The sequence below is a fragment of the Aegilops tauschii genome, chromosome 6 (assembly GCF_002575655.3).
Source record: "Aegilops tauschii subsp. strangulata cultivar AL8/78 chromosome 6, Aet v6.0, whole genome shotgun sequence".
In the NCBI taxonomy this organism is placed as follows: Eukaryota; Viridiplantae; Streptophyta; class Magnoliopsida; order Poales; family Poaceae; genus Aegilops; species Aegilops tauschii.
Genome location: NC_053040.3, coordinates 453,081,856 through 453,104,548, shown reverse-complemented (window position 1 = coordinate 453,104,548; position 22,693 = coordinate 453,081,856). Strand labels below are relative to the sequence as shown.

Sequence of the window (22,693 nt, the reverse complement as noted above, 5' to 3'; positions counted from 1 at the left end):
AGGCCAGACTGATCCCTGTCATGCCTGGTAGAAAAGGAGAGGCAGCAGCCTCGGGACTTGTAGCTATACACTACAATTGCGAGGAAAACAAGCACAATGGATCATTAGACGCTACTTGCATAATAATAATAAAAGAAAAGAAGAGCAGACGATCATCCCTGCGCACGCGTTGCCTGAGGGGGGCTGCTTGAGGCTACTCGGGTCACTTGAGGCTACTCGGGTCACTCGAGGCCCAGGATCGCGTGGGGCACAAGGCCAACGCTAAGCCGACCAAGTGCTAGTATAGTGCTACTTTTCACACAGGGGTCAAATCAATCTCCCGTCAAAAGAGTGCATGGAGACATACCAAAAGGTTAGATGCGTAGATGACCTCCATACTTATAATTGAATAAAGAAAAGAAAGGATAGAATCTTCCTGGGGTTGCCGCATAGCTGAATTAACTTCGGCCTGGTCTCCTCGGCTGGAGGGACACTAGCCTGATCGCCATATATTTCTTTTTGCGCTCGAGTCAGCGAACTCCAAGCTGATGTTTGTACGCCGCTGCCAGGCGGGAGCCGTGTCCGCCGCCGCTAATATTTCTCTTGATCCTGATCTGCCTATAGACAAGGTAGCACGACGCGGTAGCAACAAGTTTGCAGGAAAGAAGAATTATAAAGAATAGATCTGACTGAAAAAATATCACCTGATCATCCCATCGATCTGTGACGATCGTCTAGCAGGCTCTCAATGAAAGCACCAATGTCGGTTCTATATCCGGCGTATCTCGTAGTAGGGTCCTAAGTTAGGCGTCTTGGAACAATGGTAACATGGACACGGGATTTTACCCAGCTTCGGGCTCTCTCGAAGAGATAAATAGCCTACATGCTGCTTTTGATTGTATTCATATGGGTGTAGTACAGAGTACATGTATCTACCACGAGATTGTAGTAATGAATATCAGATTGTCCATTGACTAGCCTGGCATCGGTTTATATATGCACCGAAGGCCTAGGGTTTAGGAGAGTCCTTGGCTTGGGCGCCAAGTCTTGTGGAAACCTCCTTGTATGCGGCATGGGATGCCCGAAGTGGCCCATGAATGAACCGCCGTGGGGGTCCTCGGCCCGATCCAGCTGGTCGGGAGACGGCGTGGCGAGTACCCCCTAGTCCATGACACCGTCAATGCTGACCCCTCCTTGTGCATTCATATTATTCCCTCCCAGCAGGGCAGCACCTTGAGTCAATTGTGTAAGCAAAGCAGAGAGGATTTTTTGCTGCTGAATCACATCAAGCTCACTACCAACATTGTCTCTGCTAGGGTCTGTCGTACCTGGATGTGCAGTCTTCAGCGCTTCTTTTTCTTTCTCTGATCTCACCCTCTCCTTCTCTTCTTCTTGTCTCCCCCGCTCATGCTGTTGCTCCTGTCCCAGCTGCAGGTTGCTGCTGCCGCTCCCCTGATCCCAATCTTTCCTGTTCTTTCTTTCATTGTAGTTTCTGAATCTATCGCCCCCTCATCTTTCTTTCTGTACTGGTAATTTTCTCTGTCTCCTCTATTGAACCTCCCCCCTCCACCGAATCGACCTCCAAATCTATCCATTCCCTCCTCTTCAGATGGCGGCAGGAGGGGGAACCCTAAACCTAGCTCGATGTGCTCGACAAACCGAAGATAGGGGAGTCCCCTGGGCTTATATATGTCTCCACCCCAGGGCCCCCCTCCTCTGGGCTTCCACAGTTCTCTAGGTTGGGCTTAAAGCCTGCCCAGTCCAACAAATCATCGGCCCACTGCTCTAAAACCCTGTTTACATGGATAATGTTTTTCTGTCTATTATTATCAATCTCCACTACACAATCAAAACCATATATGATGAAATCATCATGCCCAATTTTTGACCAATAGTCAGGTATTATTGGGACTTTTGCTATGAGATTTTTAACAATCCATCCATCTAAGTAATTTCCTTTTTCATTGTCATCATCTCCTCCTCTCTTTACCTCCTCGCAATTTTTTTTTGCTGGGGTTTTCTCATTTTCACCATTTTTATTTTTATTTTTTCTTAATTTACCGCATTGAGTACTTTTTCTAGAACTAATGTCACTATCCTCATCAGACAAATATCGATAAGATTTATCAGTAATCAGCGGCTTACTATTGTTCTCTGACGAGGCCCCAACCTCCTCGTCGGCATCATCCCCAGCCAGCAACCAGAAACGGTTGTCGGCGGGGGAGACGCCTACTCCGCCGGGGTGGACTTGGTGAGGCCGAGGAGGCGTGGTGAGCGGCGAAGGAAGCGTGGGGAGTGCCTTGGAAGCTGCGCCTTCTGCTTCTTCCTCCCCCCGCCGCTGCTCTCGCCCAGATCTGGCACCATCTCCGGCTCCTCCATCTCCGACTCCATCTCTTCCTCACTGTCCTCGATCGGAATCGGGACCCAACGCATCCCCGGGGTGGGGATCGCCATCACCACCCCGACCAGAAATTCCTCTGGTCCAGCAGGGTAGCGACGCCGAGATTGGAACCCCCACCATTTCGCCCTCTAGGAAGGATTCCCCGAGTCGGATTCCTCTATGGCCCAGACCAGCGCAGCGAGAGAGCTCACCGGTGCGCCCGTCGGAGTGGTGAATCCGTTGGGGGTGAGTCTCTCGTCCTCCTCCACGGCCAGATTCCTAAATACCCGCTTCGCTACGCGCCACATCTCCTTCCTTGTGGAGAACCAGGACACCACCTCATGTGCCCTCTCCAGCTTCGCCTCGTCGCCGCTAGCCAGCTCCATCATGGCCTTCTCCATCCTCATCCTCCAGTCCGCTATCTTCCCAGCTCTCCGCTTCCTCTCTCTCTCAGGACAAGGGCGCCGCTCGCTGTGGTGGGAGGGTGGGGATTTTTTGGTGAGTTGCGTCTTCCAGCCAGTGGGCGGTGGGGATATATTGCCCACACTCCGCCCGCATTCATGGCGGTCGTTCGCCTCGGAATCCTCCCCGTCGCCTCCCCTTACCCAGTCGAGTGAATCCCCCACACAAGCCAAATGACACGGAAACCAAACGCGCGACCGCCATGAGATTGCTTCCCCGTCACGCAATCCGCGGCTGTCAATCAGCCGGGTCTCCGCGTCAAGGAGAAGGACACGGAGAATCTCACCTTGGACCACCACCGCACCCTGGTGGTAGCAGAGGAGCCCCGCCGCGAAGAGGTTGGGGATGTAGATGTAAGTGCATCTAGTGCCCCTTAGTGATTTTGGTGTATTGAAGACTTATAGGTTAAGGGACTAATGTGTTTATGAGTATACACAGGTCTATAATTCTATGAGGAGTTTGTTATTTACAGAGAAAGTCGACCCCTAAAAATGAAGTTCTTCGACTGAAGACTTTGGATTTCTGAAGACTTTCTGAAGACTTTGAAAGTGAAGAAATTGGTGTGACCTTGAAGACTTGGTATTCATTCGAGGAACATGAAGCGTGAAGACTTTTGTTTTCGTAGTTTCATTTTCTCTTTCTTGAGTCATAGGTAACACCGTACTGTTAAAGGGGGTCGAGGAAATACTAAGGAAAATTTTCCATGTGATTCTCAACTCAAAATCCTACACCTACCAATCCCTTCGAGTGAAGCCATTGGAAATCTCATACAGTTCAGTCATATTCTTCAGTGACAGAGACGAAGTTCTTCTGGTCTCTGAGGAATTTGTTCTGACTGAGGAGTTAGGAATTCGCCAGTGCGGATTGCCTACACAGTGAGGAACATGATAGCCCTGAGGAATTTGAGCCTCAAATTTCCGACCGTTGCTGTGCCTTGTGCCAGCTGTCCCAAAATATCTACCCACCTAACGGTCATATCATTGAAGGGCATTTATGTCTTATCATGTCGGGCTGCTCCCTAGGCTATAAATAGCCGCCCCCTACAACCACTAGCTGGTTGGCTGCTCCGAGAGAAACTGACACTTGTCATTTGAGAGCATCCCATCCTCCGAGGACTTTGAGCGAAAATCATCAAGTGAGGAAAACCCAAACCCAAACACCTACAAACCCAAAGTGATTGAGCATCACTGAAGAGATTGATCCTGCGTGGATCCGATGCTTGTTACCTTTGAAGACTATGCTTCTTCCAGACGGTTAGGCGTCATGGTCTAGAGCATCCAAGAGGAATTGTGGATTGCCGAGTGACCGAGTTTGTGATGGTTCGGAAGTCACCTGAAGACTTACCACGAGTGATTGGGCGAGGTCAAGGAGAATACAGTGAGGACTGTGTGTCCGGGACTATGTGTCCTAAGTTTTAAATACCTAGCCGCTCCAACCAAATGTACAACTGAGACAGCAGTTGGAACTGGTCTACCAAATCATTGTCTTCACCAAGCCTACTGGTTCTATTTCCTCAACTTTCCATTTCCTCATTACTGTGTTGTGCGCTTGTTCATATCTGTGTTTGAAGACTTTGACTGAAGACTTTCTCAATTTCCTCAGTTCAATTTCTTCAGTCTGTTTGTCTTCATCCTGTGTTATTATGTGTTTACGCTTTTTGTACTCTGTGCTTGTCTTCATTTCATCATGATGACCATGCTTGTGTTCTGTTATGTTTACATCTGAGTACTTATTCCGCTGCAAGTAGTTCTTCGCTAAGGAATTTCCTCACCCGCAAATTCCACAGTGAAGAATTCATAAAAATCGCCTATTCACCCCCCTCTAGTCGATATAACGCACTTTCAATTGGTATCAGAGCAAGGTACTCCCTTGTTCTGTGTGATTTTGGTTTAACCGCCTGGAGATTTAGTTATGTCGACCGCAGGTATGATCAAGGTCTCTGCTAGGTGTCCTACCTTCGATGGGACGGACTAACCCTACTGGAAGAATAAGATGCGAATGCATCTTGAGGCAATTGATAACGATCTCTGGTATGTTGTGGAAAATGTTGTTCCCTTAGTCACACCTTCTCTGAATGCTACTGATGTGAAGAGATTCAAGCAACTCGATTCTCAAGCGAAGAATATCATATGTGGCCATCTGAGCAAAGGACAGTATGGAAGAGTGAGTGCTTTGGAAACTGCTAAGCTTATCTGGGATAGGCTGTCCAAAGTAAATGAAGGAGTCTCAACACAGCGTGACTCTCGAATTGATGTTCTTCGCAATCTCTTCAACCGCTTCAAAAGACTCGACAATGAAAATGTTCAACAAACCTTCGATCGCCTCACTGACATCTCAAATGAGCTTCAAGCGCTTGGTGCCACTGACATCACCGACCATGAGGTGGTGAAGAAACTGCTGAGATCGCTTGATTCCTCATTTGATACTCTGGCATTGATGATACAAGAACGTGCTGATTACAAGTCACTTGATCTGGCTGATATCCTCGAGAGGCTAAATACTCATGAGTTCTAGCTTGCTGAAAAGAGATATCTCTATGGTTCGAGCTATGGCAGATCACGTGCACTGAAGGCCAAGGCAGTTTCTGAGTCTGAAGATGAAGACTCTGGCAGCAGCCTTGGTGATCCTGAAGAACTGAGCCATGAACTAGCACTGCTCGTGAAGAAATTCCAGAAGTTCTCAAGACGTGGTCGCTTTGGAAAACCCTCAAGGAGCAATGATTCCTCATCCAGTGACTACAAGAAGAGGCTTTGTCACAAATGCAAGAAACCTGGACACTACATTCAAGATTGTCCTCAGTGGGAAAAGGAATCAAAGAAGTAGAAGTACAAGGATTACAGTTCTGATGATGCGAAGAAAAAGAAGAAATCCTCAAAGTCTTCAGCATCAAAATCCTCAAAGTCTTCATCTCACAAGAAGAGCAGCTCCAAGAAGTCTCGGGCATTCATTGGCAAGGAAATGGACTCTAAGGCTGAATCTGAAGAAAATGAGGAAGAGGAGGCATCTGAGGAGTCCGAATCCGGTGTGGCGAGCCTAGCTCTCACTACTGCATTTGTCAGCAAGTCTATCTTCAACTCTGAAGAAAATGACCTCACCAACAAGGCTGATGAAGGAAATGATGACTACACTCCCACCTATTGCTTCATGGCAAAGGGTGCCAAGGTACTCAAATATACCTCCTCTAAATCAAGTGAGAATGAATCTGATGAAAACCTCAAGCCCAGCTATTCTAAGCTTGCTAAAATTGCTGTGAAACAACAAAGGGCTTTTGAAAAGGTTCAAAACATGCTAGACAAAAGTGATGATATGTTGGGTGAATAAATGGATCGCACTAAAACCTTGACTGAAAATCTTCAGAGACTTCAGACTAGGTTTGACAACCTTCAAGGTCATCATAACACTCTCTTATCTGATCATGAGAAGCTTTCTTATGAATTTCTTCAAAGAAAGCAAGATCTCGAAAAGCTAAGAGTGAGTTATGAAGATCTTCAGAAGGAGCGCGATTCATTACTTGCTCAACAAATCAGCGCTGCTCAGGAAAAATTTGTTCCTCCATGTTTGAAATGCATTGAACGTGAATCTGCTAATTCTTCACCTGAATGTTCAAATGCTTCTAATGTTACAAATTCTTCACCTGCCTCTGCTATCACTAATTCCTCATCTAAGGACATTGCTGGTATCACTGACGATGCAGGGTTGAAGGAATTGTACATGACAGGCATGTACAAAAGCCTCAAAGGGCATCAGACTCTTTGTGATGTGCTTAAAAAGCAGATCCTCAACAGGAACCCTAGGAAAGAGGGTATTGCCTTTGAGAGGAAACTCAATGCTGATGGTACATATTGGAAGCCTGAGCAGTACCCCAAAACCTCGTGGGTTGCTGCAAAGGGACCTCTAGTTGATCCATCCAATTTATCTGGCTTTACATGTGAATCTTCTCATTCTTCTGATGAGTCATTTGACTCCAACTATAAATTGTTCAAAAATCAGAATGGTGAAGTATTTGCTAGATATGTTGGCACTAACTGCAGGAACGGTTCCCCTATGAAGAAAATCTGGGTTCCCAAAAGGTGCCTTGAAAGTCTTCAGGTGAATGTCCTCATGACACCACCTGTGAAGAATAGGAACCCAGATCAAATTCTTCATCTGGACCAAATTCTTCATATGGATCCAAGTCCTCATACGGACCGAATTCCTCACGTGGATCAAACTCCTCAAAAGGATCAAAGTCCTCATGTGAATATCATCGTGCTAACAACTCTGTTTCGCAGGGAAGAGCTAAGGGTTATGAATATGAGCATTATTCTTCTAATCATTATGTTCGTAAGTCCTCGAAGAATTTCTCTGCTTATTCATATGCTTACCCTAACTCCTCTTATGTGAAACGAAATGGACTGGCTTCTATGCCACCTTTCTCGTATGGAGCTCGCGGAGTGATGAACTCTTTGCCACCCCTTCAGATGTGGGTGGTGAAGAAAAAGAACTAATCTCTTCTGCAGGGTTAGGTCTCCAGACGTGCGTGAACGTCTGAATAATTTGCTGGAGACCTGAAAAATGCCTGAAAGGACGCAGGCGTCCTCATACTGCTTTATCTGTTCTATTACTTGATGAAATTGATCTGATGAATTGATGTCATATTCTTCAGTGATGAAGTATATGAGTTCATAAGCTGCACTAATTCATCTGCAAGATGATCAACCCAAAGCCACTAAGTGGGTCCTCGATAGTGGTTGTACAAATCACATGACTGGTGCCACAAATCTCTTGATGGATGCTCCCTTATCTCCATCTCATCTGAAGCATATCATCTTCGCTGACAAAGGCAAAAGTCAGGTATTGGGTCTAGGTAAGGTTGCAATCACAAAGGATCGACACATGGACAAAGTCATGCTTGTCGAGTCCTTAGGATACAACCTCATGTCTGTCTCAATGCTTTGTGATCTTGATATGGTTGTTGTCTTTGGCAAGTATCATTGTGTTGTGGTTATGGAAGCTGACAATTCCAAAGTCTTCGAAGGCTTTAGGAGAGGAGACTTGTATATTGTTGATTTCTCTACAGGACCGCAACCAGCCGTGTGCCTACTTGCAAAAGCTTCAGAAGGCTGGCTATGGCATCGACGACTTGGTCATGCAGGCATGAGGAATTTGCACACGCTTGCAAAGAAGAAGCATGTCATTGCCATTGAGAGTGTCAAATTCCTCAAGGATCACTTATGCGGAGCCTGTGAAGCTGGGAAGATGACAAAGGCTAAGCATCCAGCGAAGACTATCATGACCACTACTCGTCCATTTGAATTGCTTCATATGGATCTGTTCGGTCCTAACCATTATTCTGCAGTTTCAAATGATGCATCTCAATATAGCTTTGTTATTGTTGATGATTACTCTTGATACACATGGGTACACATTGTTACTTACAAACATGAAGTGCAGGAAGTCTTCAAACGATTTTCATCGAGGGCTTCAACCAACTTTGGTGTGAAGATCAAGCACATGAGAAGTGACAATGGAACTGAGTTCAAGAATTCTGGTCTTGATGACTATCTTGATGACTATCTTGATGAACTTGGTATTACTCATGAGTTATCTGCTCCTTATACTCCTCAGCAGAATGGCGTCGTGGAGCGCAAGAACAGGACTCTTGCTGAGATGGCTCGCACTATGCTTGATGAATACAAAACGCCTCATTGTTTCTAGATTGATGCAATTGATACTGTGTGCCACATCATCAAGAGAGTATATCTTCACAAATTCTTCAAGAAGACTGCCTATGAACTCCTCACTGACAAGAAACCCAATGTGAGTTATTTCAAAGTCTTCGGTGCTAAATGCTGGATTAGAGATCCTCATCACAACTCTAAATTTGCACCGAAAGCACATGAAGGTTTCATGCTTGGTTATGGAAAGGACTCGCACACCTACAGAGTCTTCAACAACGTTCTTCACAAGGTTGTTGAAACTGCAGATGTGCGGTTCGATGAAACTAATGGCTCGCAAAGAGAGCACCTACCTTCTGTGATAGATGAACCAGCACCTGAGGAAACTATCAAGTTCAAGGCTACTGAGGATGTCATTCCTACCAAAGAATCTGCTAAAGAATTCATTCCAGAACATGAAGAACGTCGAGCTAATGCACTTGAAGAAAATACTAAAGAAAATGGTGCTGAAGAAAATGCTGATCAAATTCCTCGACGACAACCAGCTCATCCTCGCGTTGCAAAAGAAGTGCAAGTTGAAAAGATCATCGATGACATTGAAGCACCAGGTCCTCTCACACGCTCAAAAGCTTCACATTTATCTAACTTTTGTGGGCACTATGCTTTTGTCTCTATCACAGAGCCCACTAAGGTAGATGAAGCATTTCTGGAGCCTGAGTGGATTCATGCCATGCAAGAAGAATTACATCAGTTCGAGCTCAACAACGTCTGGGAATTGGTCAAACGTCCAGATCCTCGCAAGCACAATATCATTGGCACAAAGTGGATCTACCGCAACAAGCAAGATGAAAATGGCCTCGTGGTGAGGAATAAGGCACGGCTTGTAGCTCAAGGCTACACACAGGTTGAAGGAATTGATTTCGATGAAACCTTTGCACCTGTTGCTAGACTTGAGGCTATTCGCATATTACTTGCTTATGCTAACCATCATGATATCACTTTATATCAAATGGATGTGAAAAGTGCATTCCTCAAAGGTAAGCTTGAGGAAGAAGTATATGTTGCTCAACCCCCAGGTTTTGAAGATCCAAAGCATCCTGACAAAGTCTTCAGACTCAATAAGGCCCTCTATGGCCTCAAGCAGGCCCCTCGGGCGTGGTATGATACTTTGAAGGAATTCCTCATGAAGAAAGGCTTCAAACCCGGTTCACTCGACCCTACTCTTTTCACTAAATCTTATGATGGTGAAATGTTTGTGTGCCAAATATATGTTGATGATATTATCTTTGGTTGTACTAACCAACGTTATAGTGATGAATTTGCCTATATGATGAGTGAAGAATATCAAATGTCTATGATGCGAGAATTGAAATTCTTCTTAGGTCTTCAAATTCGTCAATAGCGCAATGGCATATTCATATCCCAGGAGAAATACCTCAAGGATGTACTGAGGAAATTCGGCATGCAAGATTGCAAAGGCGTCAAAATTCCTATGCCCACAAATGGCCATCTGTGCACTGATGAAAATGGTATTGACTTCGATCATAAGGTATACCGCTCCATGATTGGTTCTTTATTGTACTTATGTGCATCTTGGCTAGATATTATGCTTAGTGTTTGCATGTGTGCCCGATTTCAAGCTACACCGAAGGAATCACACCATAAGGCTGTGAAGCATATTCTTCGATATCTAGCTCACACACCAACACTTGGATTATGGTACCCCAAGGGCTCGGCTTTTGATCTCATTGGATATTCTGACTCTGACTATGCTGGTGATCGTGTGGACCGCAAGTCAACATCTGGTACATGTCATTTCCTCGGACGATCTTTGGTCTGTTGGTCCTCGAAGAAACAGAACTGCGTATCACTGTCTACTGCTGAAGCTGAGTACATTGCTGCTAGTTCTTGCTGTGCTCAATTGCTATGGATGAAGCAAACTCTCAAGGACTACGGCATCAACGTGAAGAATGTGCCTCTCTTCTGTGACAATGAGAGTGCCATCAAGATTGCTCACAACCCAGTTCAGTACTCGAAGACAAAGCACATTCAGATTCGTCATCATTTTCTTCGTGATCATGTGTTGAAGGGCGACATTTCTATTGAGCATGTGAAGACTGAAGAACAGCTAGCCGATATTTTCACAAAGCCCTTGGATGAGAAGAGATTTAGCAAGTTGCGGTGTGAGCTAGATATCTTAGAATCTTCGAATGTTCTTTGAAAAGGACACTCATCCTAACACTTTTGCAAAATTGATGACTTAGATGTGCAACACATGAAGAAACGTTTTTCTTCAATCAATGAAGAATAACACTCTAAGTGTGAAGAAATTAACGAAGAATTTGATTCTCAGAACCCTACGACAATTGTACGCGGTGTCTGAAATCATCATTCTTATACGGTGGGTCACACCACCACCAAAAGTTGAAAAATCTTCAATTTGAGTTTTTTTTGTTGAAATTCCTCAGTTGTTCATATTCGTCAACTTTGCATTGTCTTCACTGTTTCCGTCGTTTTTCTTCATTGGCTATATATATATATATATATATATATATGAGTTTATGTCCTCTACAGCATTCACTTATGGCTAATTCTTCAAGTTGCTTTTTCTGCTAAGTGAATGTGATCGGACCCTTCCCCCTCTATGCTAAACTCAACCCAATCTATTCACAAATTCTTCATGTGCGTTCTATTTGAAACTCGTTCAAAATCTTCACTGTGTCCTTGTCAGCTGAAGAATTTGCGAATGGAATGTTAAAACTTATCTTATCCAAATTTCTGGCTTTGCCGCTCAAACCGTTCCACATCCCACGAAATACTTATCTATTCACCCACGATCTCACACGATCTCCACTTCTCAGTACGTGGGTGACACATGTCCAACGAATGAGAAGGGTCAGGGGCACGTTCGTCCAAATTCTTCGGGCGAACAGTTTTTCACCGTGGCTATAAATACCCCCTCCCCTTCCTCACTTCTTTTACTCCGCTCGACCTCTCTCCAGCTCGAGCTTCTCAAACCCTAGTGCCGCCTCTACTTCATCGTCGCCGGTGAGGAAGAGATTCACTGCCTCGACCTCGTCACCGTCGTACTCGCGCCGGCCGCGGATTTCTTCACTCCGCCACCGTCGTAGCCGTCTTCCTCCGCCAAGTTAGGGCGTGGAAGATCTGCACTGACGAACTTCACATCTACACTTCCCAGTTCGTCGTGTTCTTCGTCCAGGGTAATTAAAAGTTACTTGTACTGCCCTCTTTGATTCAAATGATTTCTACAAAATCCTCAAAGGTGTTTATTCTTCAAATTCTTCACACATAAAACACCTCACATGTCGTCTGTTCTTGATTCATTTCTCTAAGCTGCATTTTTCTTCAAGATTCCTCAATTGTGTGGATTTTTATCTATACAACTCTGGAACCTAAGACAAAGAACGCTTAGTGAAATTCTTCAAGACTTATCTGGTCAATTTCCTCAAACTAGTTCTTTTTACAAAACCTTCTGAGAACGCATATGACATCTCCAAATTCCTCGCAACTATACTCTGTTCACAGGTACTCATGTCCGCTGCTGAATCACTAGGTTCTCATCAACTTAACTCATTTGCAGCGTTCCTCGAAGAAAAGTTGCATACATCTTCAGAGAATTCCATTGTTCAAATTCCTCAGCTGAAGAAAATGGCTGATGGAAAGAAGCCACAGAAAGGAGGAAAGAGGCCTGAGGTCAACACTGCTTTTGAAATCCCTGAGGACATCTATGCTAGGTACTGCACACCCCCTGAGGAAGATAAAAATCAGCGCAAGGTGCGCATTCAAAAGATTGAGAGGAGATGGGCAAGAGAGTGGAGGGAGTACAGATATGTTACTCCAAAATACATGAAGAAATTCGTTGTTACCCCTCCATGCTCAAGACCTCCATTGGCACCTAGCCAAATAGCTGATCCCACCAGCCTCAAGCGCGGTGAGGACTATCCTGAAGAATGGGCCAAGCGCCAGGCCAAGTTGGCCAAATAGGCAAAAGAAGCAGTGAGGAAATTCAACGAAGACTCTGCTGCTGCTGAGGCCTCTGTCAAGCCTAAGAAGGCCATGTCAAAGAAGCCTGCTCACAAGCCAAGTGCTTCTTCTTCAATGCCCTCACGGCCAGAATCCTCAAAGCCCTCACGGCCAATTCCTCACGCTGCTCCTGCTCCTCCAAAATCCTCGAGCTCCTCCGCTCAAGTCCTCAGCTGCTCCGACCAAATCCTCAGCACCTGTGCATCTTGCCACGTGCCAAAGGACTACATGCATCTCTATTGCCTCAGGAGCTTCTGCTAGTTCCTCAGCTGCACCAAATTCTTCAACGGGACCCTCTCTGCTGAAGACAAAGGCCACTGCTGGACGAGGTTCTCGCCCAAGTCCTCACAAGAAGCAGGTCGCCTTCCAAGTGCCGTCTGATGAAGACGAAGCTGATGATGAGGAACTTGCCGAAATCATCAGGGATAGGCAAGTCAGGGCCGCTAGAGCCAAGGGCACAAATGTGCCACTGCTTTTGGATCCAAAGTTGATCCTCGACTACATTGATCTCTGGCACAAGGACCCAAACACTCCTATGCCTGATTTCAAGTTGACTCCTGGCCAAAGTCATATGCTGACTGCCTTCATACAAGAAGAAAAATGGAAATTTGAAAAGGCCAGGCAGATCAAGAAAGCGCAGTACAAGAAGGAGTGTTTTCTGAAGAAACACGTTGTCTCTATGACAATTGAAGAACTTGTCAATATTCAATCTGAGATCAAGAAACTCAGTGATGAATTTGACGTGTACCGTCCTGACTGGCTTGGAGCCAAAGTCCGGTTTGTGAAGTTGACAGAAAAGTTCACTCCAAATGTGGCAGCTCCATCGCAACCAGAAATTCCTCAGGCTGAAGCATCTGCTCAGCCGACTGAAGAACATGCCAGCACCGCTGATGACATTCAGGCTGCTGAAGAAAATGTGAGTTCCAGGGCTGATGACTGCATTCCGGCCGCTGATGAAATTGCCAGGGCATCCACTAGTGGTGCGCCTGAAGAAAATGAAGAGGTCAGGGCAACTACATCAGCTGTGCCTGAAGAAACTCAACCAAATTCCTCTGCTCCTCCTGCGCCTACCCCAACTTCGATCCTTCCATATGCTTCAGATGTGAAGAAGACTAAGGCTGCAGAGCGTGCAGCAGTGAAGAAAAGGAAGGCATCAGCTTCATCAGATTCTTCGGCTCCGAAGAAGATGAAGTCTCTGACCAGCTCATTTGCAAACCCCATTGATGCTGTTCCTATCTCAACCATGCCATCAAAGGACATTGTTCCTTATGATGAAGAATATGTGATTCCTAGTGAATCCAATGAAGAAAATCCTTTTGCTGCTTCGTCAGAGCAGTTGGATGAAGAAATTGAAGTGGATGCAATCCCTTCAACACCAGTTGTCTCCTCGCCTATGCCTCAGTTTACTGCTGAAGAGGCCGGCGTTGAAGAAATGGAAGATGAAGATGTGGACATTGGCTGTACCACACCCATGCTAAATGATGACTTTTGGGAAAGGCAGCACCCCAACTCTCCACTCTTCACACCATTGCAACAAATTCCTCAGTCCCTAGTAACTACAGTACAAATGGGATCTGATGAACCACATGCCACACCATCTGTCCATGTAGAAATTCCAGCCACTAGTGCTGAAGAAAACGTAAATGAAGAATTGAAGACCCAGACTATCACTGAAGAAGAAGCTGAAATTCCTCAACCTGTGGAGCCTGAGATTGCAATTCCTGAGGTAATAATGCAATTGACTGACACTCCTCAGCCCAAACCAAAGGATCCATTCTCAAAGAAGCAGAAATTCAAGGCTGATAATTTCTTCGGCGAGCACGTGTTCTTCACTGACTACAATCCCTATGATTCTGCTTGTCTTAGAAGGAAGCGCTTCTGGACCGCCAGTCAGGCCAACTTCTATTCTTCACTGCTCTTCAACAAGGACAAAGTCTTCGATCACGAGCATATTCCTCATGTGGACATGGAATCACTGCCATGCTTCACACCTGTCCTCAGTGTGCTTTATGACACAGGCCTCCTCAACTTTTGCACAGACATAGTTGATTGGAATGAAGAGCTCATTCTTCAATTCTATGCAACACTGCACATCACAGGAGATGCTGACGATGTGAACTCCTGGGTTTTGGACTGGATGACCGAAAACACTCACTTCAAAGCATCGGCCTCTGAATTACTTCACGCCCTGCCCATCAGTCCTCCACCTGAAGGAGCTCGTTGCATGTACCAAGAGCCTGAGCTTACAGATCACTATATGCAAGTGATGATGAAGCCATTGAAACCTGGTCAAGCCTCAAGGACAAAATTCCTCATGAAGGAATTGCAGTATGTACCAAGGACAGTCTATCGCATTCTGACGAAGACTATGAGTCCAATCAAAGGCCATGACTCCTCTGATGAGGAAATTGTTGGCATCATGAAGAATCTGGTATTCAACATCATTCATGGCATTCCTGTCAATTATCACAATTTCTTCATGAGGACTCTGGCAAATGTTGCACTTTCTCTGTTTGAGTTGAAGCCTTATGCTCCCTGGATCATGAGATTCCTTAGAACAAGGTCTTCACTCAACTACAAGGCTGATTTTCATAATCACCTCAGCTACTTGCCCCCAATTGAAGTCCTCAAGCGGACCTATTCCTCAGCTGATGAAAAGGGCAAGGCTCCAGCTGTCATTGATGAAGGCATTCGTCCATTGGATGGTCAGTTTCGCAAAGCTGCATCTTATTCCACCAATGATGACTCTGCCACTCATGATTCTGCTGCCCATGCCTCCAAGCCAAATCCTCAAGTCACTGCTCCTCGTGTGATGACTGACCGTGAGCTTATGCTAAGTCTTCACCAGAAGGTGGATCGAAACCATAAATGGGTTAAGCGTCAGTTTGGTTCAATTCTTCACAACATGACTGCTACACATAATGCAGTGAAGAAAAACCATTACTACCTCCATGAAGTTTTCGATCGCACCTGGGCTATTCTGTCACATGTATATGGTGAAGAAGATCTGAAGAACATGGGTCTCAAGGAGGAGTTTGACTGGTCTGCACCTCCACCAAAGAAATACAAGAAGGTCAAGGTTCCTTCCTTGGTGGCCAGCTCATATTCTTCATCGCGCGACACCGATGAGCATGAAGACTTGGACGACACTGCAGCATGCCCTACATCAACAAACGACCCCAACAACGCTGGCGCTCCTTCATCAACTTGATATTCTTCAGGGGCGTTAGTCCTCATTTTCGATCCTTTTGGTCATTCGATGACAAAGGGGGAGAAATTTGAGTTAGTCTTCAAGCGGGTCTATTTATATGGGCGTTTTTTGCTAAGTTACAACTCCCGTTCTTCTGATGACTTTGATGGATCGAGTTGTAAACTTAAACTCTATGGTGGCCTGATACTTTTGCTGTGGTTTTCTGCATGCTTATTCCTCATTAATGTTTATGCACGCATGCTGAATTACTTCAGTCACCATATTTCATCATGCATTTCAAATTCTTCATATTATATGTTAAATGCGTGTATGAATTACAAGATATAGGGGGAGATCTCCATGATTCAACTCTTCAAGTGTGCATTGCTTCAAAAGCAAATTCCTCACTATGCACATCTTCAGGGGGAGTTCTTCTATATCTTGCAATCAAATTCCTCAATCTCAGTAGTTACACTTCATATGTTTATCCCCGTTGAAAACTTAACCTATATTGTCATCAATCACCAAAAAGGGGGAGATTGTAAGTGCATCTAGTGCCCCTTAGTGATTTTGGTGTATTGAAGACTTATAGGTTAAGGGACTAATGTGTTTATGAGTGTACATGGGTCTATAAGTCTATGAGGAGTTTGTTATTTACAGAGAAAGTCGACCCCTAAAAATGAAGTTCTTTGACTAAAGACTTTGGATTTCTGAAGACTTTGAAAGTGAAGAAATTAGTGTGACCTTGAAGACTTGGTATTCATTCGAGGAACATGAAGCGTGAAGAATTTTGTTTTCGTAGTTTCATTTTCTCTTTCTTGAGTCATAGGAAACATCGTACTGTTAAAGGGGGTCGAGGAAATACTAAGGAAAAATTTCCATGTGATGCTCAACTCAAAATCCTACACCTACCAATCCCTTCGAGTGAAACCATTGGAAATCTCATACAGTTCAGTCATATTCTTCAGTGACAGAGACGATGTTCTTCTGGTCTCTGAGGAATTTGTTCCGACTGAGGAGTTAGGAATTCGCCAGTGCGGATTGCCTACACAGTGAGGAACATGATAGCCCTGAGGAATTTGAGCCTCAAATTTCCGACCGTTGTTGTGCCTTGTGCCAGCTGTCCCAAAATATCTACCCACCTAACGGTCATATCATTGAAGGGCATTTATGTCTTATCATGTCGGGCTGCTCCCTAGGCTATAAATAGCCGCCCCTACAACCACTAGCTGGTTGGCTGCTCCGAGAGAAACTGACACTTGTCATTTGAGAGCATCCCATCCTCCGAGGACTTTGAGCGAAAATCATCAAGTGAGGAAAACCCAAACCCAAACACCTACAAACCCAAAGTGATTGAGCATCACTGAAGAGATTGATCCTGCGTGGATCCGACGCTTGTTACCTTTGAAGACTGTGCTTCTTCCAGATGGTTAGGCGTCATGGTCTAGAGCATCCAAGAGGAATTGTGGATTGCCGAGTGACCGAGTTTGTGAAGGTTCGGAAATCACCTGAAGACTTACCACGAGTGATTGAGTGAGGTCTGTGTGACCTTAGCTCAAGGAGAATACGGTGAGGACTGTGTGTCCGGGACTGTGTGTCCTCAGGTTTAAATACCTAGCTGCTCCAACCAGATGTACAACTGAGACAGTAGTTGGAACTGGTCTACCAAATCATTGTCTTCACCAAGCCTACTGGTTCTATTTCCTCAACTTTCCATTTCCTCATTACTGTGTTGTGCGCTTGTTCATATCTGTGTTTGAAGACTTTGACTGAAGACTTTCTCAATTTCCTCAGTTCAATTTCTTCAGTCTGTTTGTCTTCATCCTGTGTTATCCTGTGTTTACGCTTTTTGTACTCTGTGCTTGTCTTCATTTCATCATGATGACCATGCTTGTGTTCTGTTATGTTTACTTCTGAGTACTTATTCCGCTGCAAGTAGTTCTTCGCTAAGGAATTTCCTCACCCGCAAATTCCTCAGTGAAGAATTCATAAAAATCGCCTATTCACCCCCCCTCTAGTCGATATAACGCACTTTCAGTAGAGAGCGGGCCAGCTCCTGTCCGCCGCTCTCCCGTCCCTCGCTCGCCGCTCGTCGCCGGTAGGCTCCCCCCGATCGACCGGCTGCGGGTCGAGCCGATCGCTCGAGTCGCCATTCATGTTGTGTGTGCGAGTCGCCAAGCGAAGCAGAGATGACGTCGACGCCGTCTGCGATGGCCTCGTCGAACGCGGCGAGGGTGTCGGAGCTGGCGCACCCTTTCCAGCATGCCTTGTAGACGGCGATGCGTGCGCCCGGCGCCGCGCCGACGGCTCTTCCTTCGCCGTAGCCGTACAAGGACGCGTCCGCCACGGCAGAGCCGGCGGCGGTGGAGGCGACGTGCGTGCCATGGCCTTCTGTATCAAGCGGCGACATGGACACCGTCTCACCGACAACATAGCGGCGACCACGCGCGGCCTCGTGTCCCCAGCGGAAGAACTTGGCGCCGACGATCTTGCCGTTGCAGTACGCGGAGGCGTTGAACTCCGGGGTCGACACGCAGCCGCCGTGAACCCAAACAGACGGCGCTTTTGTCCGCTTTTTGTCCGTTTGGGTCAGCCGCCCGCCCGGCGTCCGCCCTCTTTTAGATTTGGGTCGGCAGTGCGACCAACGCGCCGACCCATTTCATGACCGCGCGCGCTGTAGATCATGCCAGCGGCCATGTCGTCGCCCTGGTTTTGGCGCTCCAGCGCACGGGAAAGGTTCACGCGTGCGGGCGAAAATCGGGCTAGCGCGCGCTGGTTTTGGCGCTCCAGCGCGCGGGAAAGGTGTGCGCGCACGCCGCGGCCGGCGCTCGTTATAAGAAGGCGCTCCCTCCACACTCTGTCCGCCGCCCACTCGTGTTGCCCCCTCTCACTAGCCTCGCCGCCTCTGCGCCACCATGTCGATTCGCCGCCTGGGCGCTTCGGATTTTCGCAGAGTCCGCGAGCGCCGCTCCGGCGCCTTCTCCTCCGAGATCTGGTTTGGCGAGAAACGCCTCATCCTTGGCACCTTCGACACCGCAGAGGAGGCGGCCCACGCGCACGACGCGGCGGCGTGGCGCCTCCTAAGGCCTCGTGGGGAGATGAATTTTGCCGACGTGTCGAGCCAGCAGGCGTAGGATCTCGCGCCTCTCCCGCGGCTTTTCACCGACGAGGATCGTCGTGTCCACCGGAGGCGGCAGCGTCGCCTCGCCATCGCCGAGATGGACGTGGAAGCAATGGTGGTGTGGCGCGAACGCTTCCCGCAGGACATCGTCGACGAGCGCCTGTTCTACAAGCAAAGGAGGACGGAGAGGGAGGCGAGGAGGACGGAGCGAGCCACCTATCGGGAGGACAAGCGTGCGTGGAAGCAGGCCGCACAATTGAAACTGAAGCTACGAGAAACATCGGGGTGGTACTTCGAGGACGAGCAGTATGCTGACGCCTACATTCAGACGTCGGAGGAGGACATTACCGAGTCGGAGTCGGAAAGCGACGACGGGTAGTTGGTCTTTTGTTTTATCTGTGTACGCTAGAACTATCTATGTATCCTTTTTCTATCGGAAAAAATGGCCGGCGGCGTCGGCGACGAAGCAGGCGAACGAGGGTGTGTTGTTGGATGTGGAGAGGCCAATGTGCCACCGACCAATGGGCCCGGGGAGGAGAGAGGGCGAGCGCTCGCGCGTCCGTCTCGTGTACGCGCCGACGCAAATCCGGCTCAAAATGGGCCGAAAATGGGTCGGCAGGCGGACGAAAGCGGACGCGCGTCCGTTTGGGTCGGCGCGCTGGGCCGACTTTTATGTCCGCGCCGACTCAAACGAACGGCGGCGGACAAAATGGGTCGCCCCATTGGAGTTGCTCTTACCGTTGTGGTACGAGAAAAGAGACAACAACAATGCGCAAAAAAATAAGACAAAAGTGACAACAACGTGACTCGCGTGCTACTCCTGCATCGCGTGGTTGGCCCTACCACACAGTGTAATGATTGATGGACTATTTTTCTACTTGGAGTACATATTTTTATTTTTCCACATGGATGCTTACTACTGATACTAGAAGAACGCCCGTGCGTTGCAATGGGGTCACATTAACTTTAAAAGTTCAATATCAATTATGTTAATATTACATTTAATATTCTCATACATATTAAGTGACATTGACGACCTCTTTTACCATCAAATTCACACACACACACACCCTCTTCCTCACTCTCTCTCCCCCTCTCCCTCACTCGGGAGGTGGGACGAAAATAAACCCGGAACGGAGACTACCAACTGAGACATTTGTCTTAGAGATCATTTAGTTGATAAGAATAAATAGAAAACGGTGTTAAAAAGGAGAAACAGATTAGAATACATTGAAAAACCAAAAGGACGATGTAAAAGAGGATTCGCCCTGCCCCCCGGGCCTTGCCACCGAACCGGCTCAACGGTCCAGTCCCCGCACGGTCGTCTTCTCCTGTTCCCCGAGCCGCGTCGCTACAGAGCCGGGCTCCCGCCCGACCACCTCGCTGGCATCGAAGGGGAATGGATAAGGGTGACGCCCTTCCTTCCCTGCCCCATGGCCTCACTCCTCCTCGACGCCCCCTCCCAAATCCACTTCTCCTCCTCGCTCGCTCGATCCCGTCGATCTGGACGAAGTCAGACGCCACGGCCACCATGACCGACCCCGTCCACATGGCCACTGCCCTCCCTGCGGGCTAGGAGCTTGTCGAGGAGCTCCGAACGCCTTCGCTACTTCGTCTGCGCCAACGAGATCAAGTCCAGCACCCCCGCATCGACGTCGCTGCCGTCTTCCTCAACCTTGGGCCACCGCGTCATTGCCGTTCGATCCACGCCCCCCCCCCCCCCCCGAGCTCCCATGTCTTCCCCTAGGGCGCCATTGACACCTCCATGATCTCCTCTTGCCTTTCCCCTGTTTCCCCTCTCGTTTGCTCTCGTTAGGTATTTCACCGTGGCCGAGAACCGCCGTCCGCCATGGCCATTGCAGGGGTAGCCACCGAGCTCCTCGGATTGACCCCGTGGCACATGCCCGCTCCTATGCACGCCCATGCCTGAGCCTGCCGCTCTTCTTCCGCGCCCGCGGGGCCACTCCCTCTCCACGCCCACGCCCGTGCTACACCGCGTCGGTCGCGCCCGCCGCTTCCGTCGCGCTCGCCGCAGCCACCGCACCACTGTGCCCCGCGCGACACACACCCTGGCCGCGCGCCACACTCTCGCTGGCTGCGCTCGCCCCGTCTGCTGCCGCCTATCCCTTCGCTTGCCCCGCTGTCGCGCCCCTGCCTCGCGCGGCCTCCAGTCGTGGCCATCTTCTGCCGGCCGCCCCCTCAGCCACGCCGGACGCATCTCTGCCCTCCACCGCCGGCCGCTCGCCTCGCCTGCTGTGTGTTGCTTCCTGCTGCTATGCGCTGCTCTACCGCTGGTACGCTCCTGCGCCATGCCCTCGTCACCGCCGTGGACAAATGTGGCAGAGGGATTGTTAATGGAGTACGAGAAGGAGGTGGCGGAGAAGGTGTGGAGAGGCAGGAGGTCTAGGGCGGTGTCAATGGCTGTGGTGGAGGTGTTTATGCGAGAAGGAGCCGGAGTGGAAGGAGAGGTCACAATTGGAAAGAATCGCAAAAAAAATCATAACCCGGAGATCTCAGTTCAAAAAAATGCTAATATCGATGGAGGGGTGATTTCCTTCAATAGGTGGAAACACATAGGAAATATTGGTTGTTATCAAGGAAAGGTAAAAAATTAGGAAAGTTAGGATTTTTGAACTGATTTCTATGCAAATGAGGTTTTATTGTGACGTGTCTGATTAGGAAAGTTTGCAAATGTTAAGAAACTATTTATTGGGAGGAAAGTTGTAACGTGTCTGTTATTTGTTTCCTAAAACAAATTTCACTAATAAGAGAAATCGATTGATTTAGATAAGTTAGGAAAGTTAGATTAAAATGTATTATTTGTTTCCTGAAAATCTGTTATTTGTTTCCTAAGACAAATTGAACCAATAAAAGGAATCGATTGATTTGCATAATTTAAGGAAGTTAGATTAAAATGTATTATTTGTTTCCTGAAAATCTGTTATTTGTTTCCTAAGACAAATTGAACCAATAAAAGGAATCGACTGATTTGCATAATTTAAGGAAGTTAGATCCATGATTTGTTATACGTTAGGAAAGTTCTGGTTGTAATAAAGAGTGGAGAGAAAAATAAACCGATGAACCAGGGTGGGAGGGGGTGGTGGGAGGAGAGACAAAAAAACCAGCGAAAATAAACCACGGACCAGGGTGGGAGGGGGTGATGGGAGGAGAGACGAAAAAAAACCAGCGAAAATAAACCGCGGAGACGATTCACCAACTCGTCCATTAGGAGTAGAGATAATAGAAAATTCACTGTTATATCTTTATATCTCTTCTTAGCTAAAACTTAAAACTAATTGTGAGTTTCCACATAAGTTTCTCTGAAGGATTAAAATCCCTCCTAAGATCAAACAAATAATATGGCTTATGACAAGGAAAAGCATTTTGACTAGAGACAATATGTTAAGAAGAGGATGGAAGGGTAGTAAAAACTGTGTGTATTATGGACAAGATGAATCTATTGATCACTTGTTTTCCCAATGTTTTGCTTCTAGATTGGTGCGGAGCTTGTTAAAATGTGACTTTGATCTCAATTCTACTCCTGTAATATTCTAAAGGAATGCTTTGGTAGATGAATTGAAGGGTTTTCGTAATCAGGTAGGAGAAGTTGTTTGATTAAGAACTGTTGTAATGTTTTGGATGATCTAGAGATACAGAAATAACATCATCTTTGACAGGAAGTTATATCCTATCCTATGACTATGATGAAACTAATGTGTTCTTGGATCAATGGTTGGTTCATTTTATAGATAAAGGAGCAAGAGCAAAAGGTGCTGAACATGGGGGCAAGGTTAATAGAACATGTAGCAAATGAAGTCTACCGGGCGTCGTAAGGTTGGAGGCCAGGGCTTCTTCGAATT

The 22,693-nt window shown here is 47.1% G+C and overlaps 1 pseudogene; it reads right to left on the bottom strand.

Annotated features, from left to right (window-relative positions):
* Positions 1 to 18,409, bottom strand: part of LOC109785699 (subtilisin-like protease SBT1.4) — a 29,542-nt pseudogene extending 11,133 nt beyond the window's left edge.
* Between the last annotated feature and the right edge of the window lie 4,284 nt (positions 18,410 to 22,693).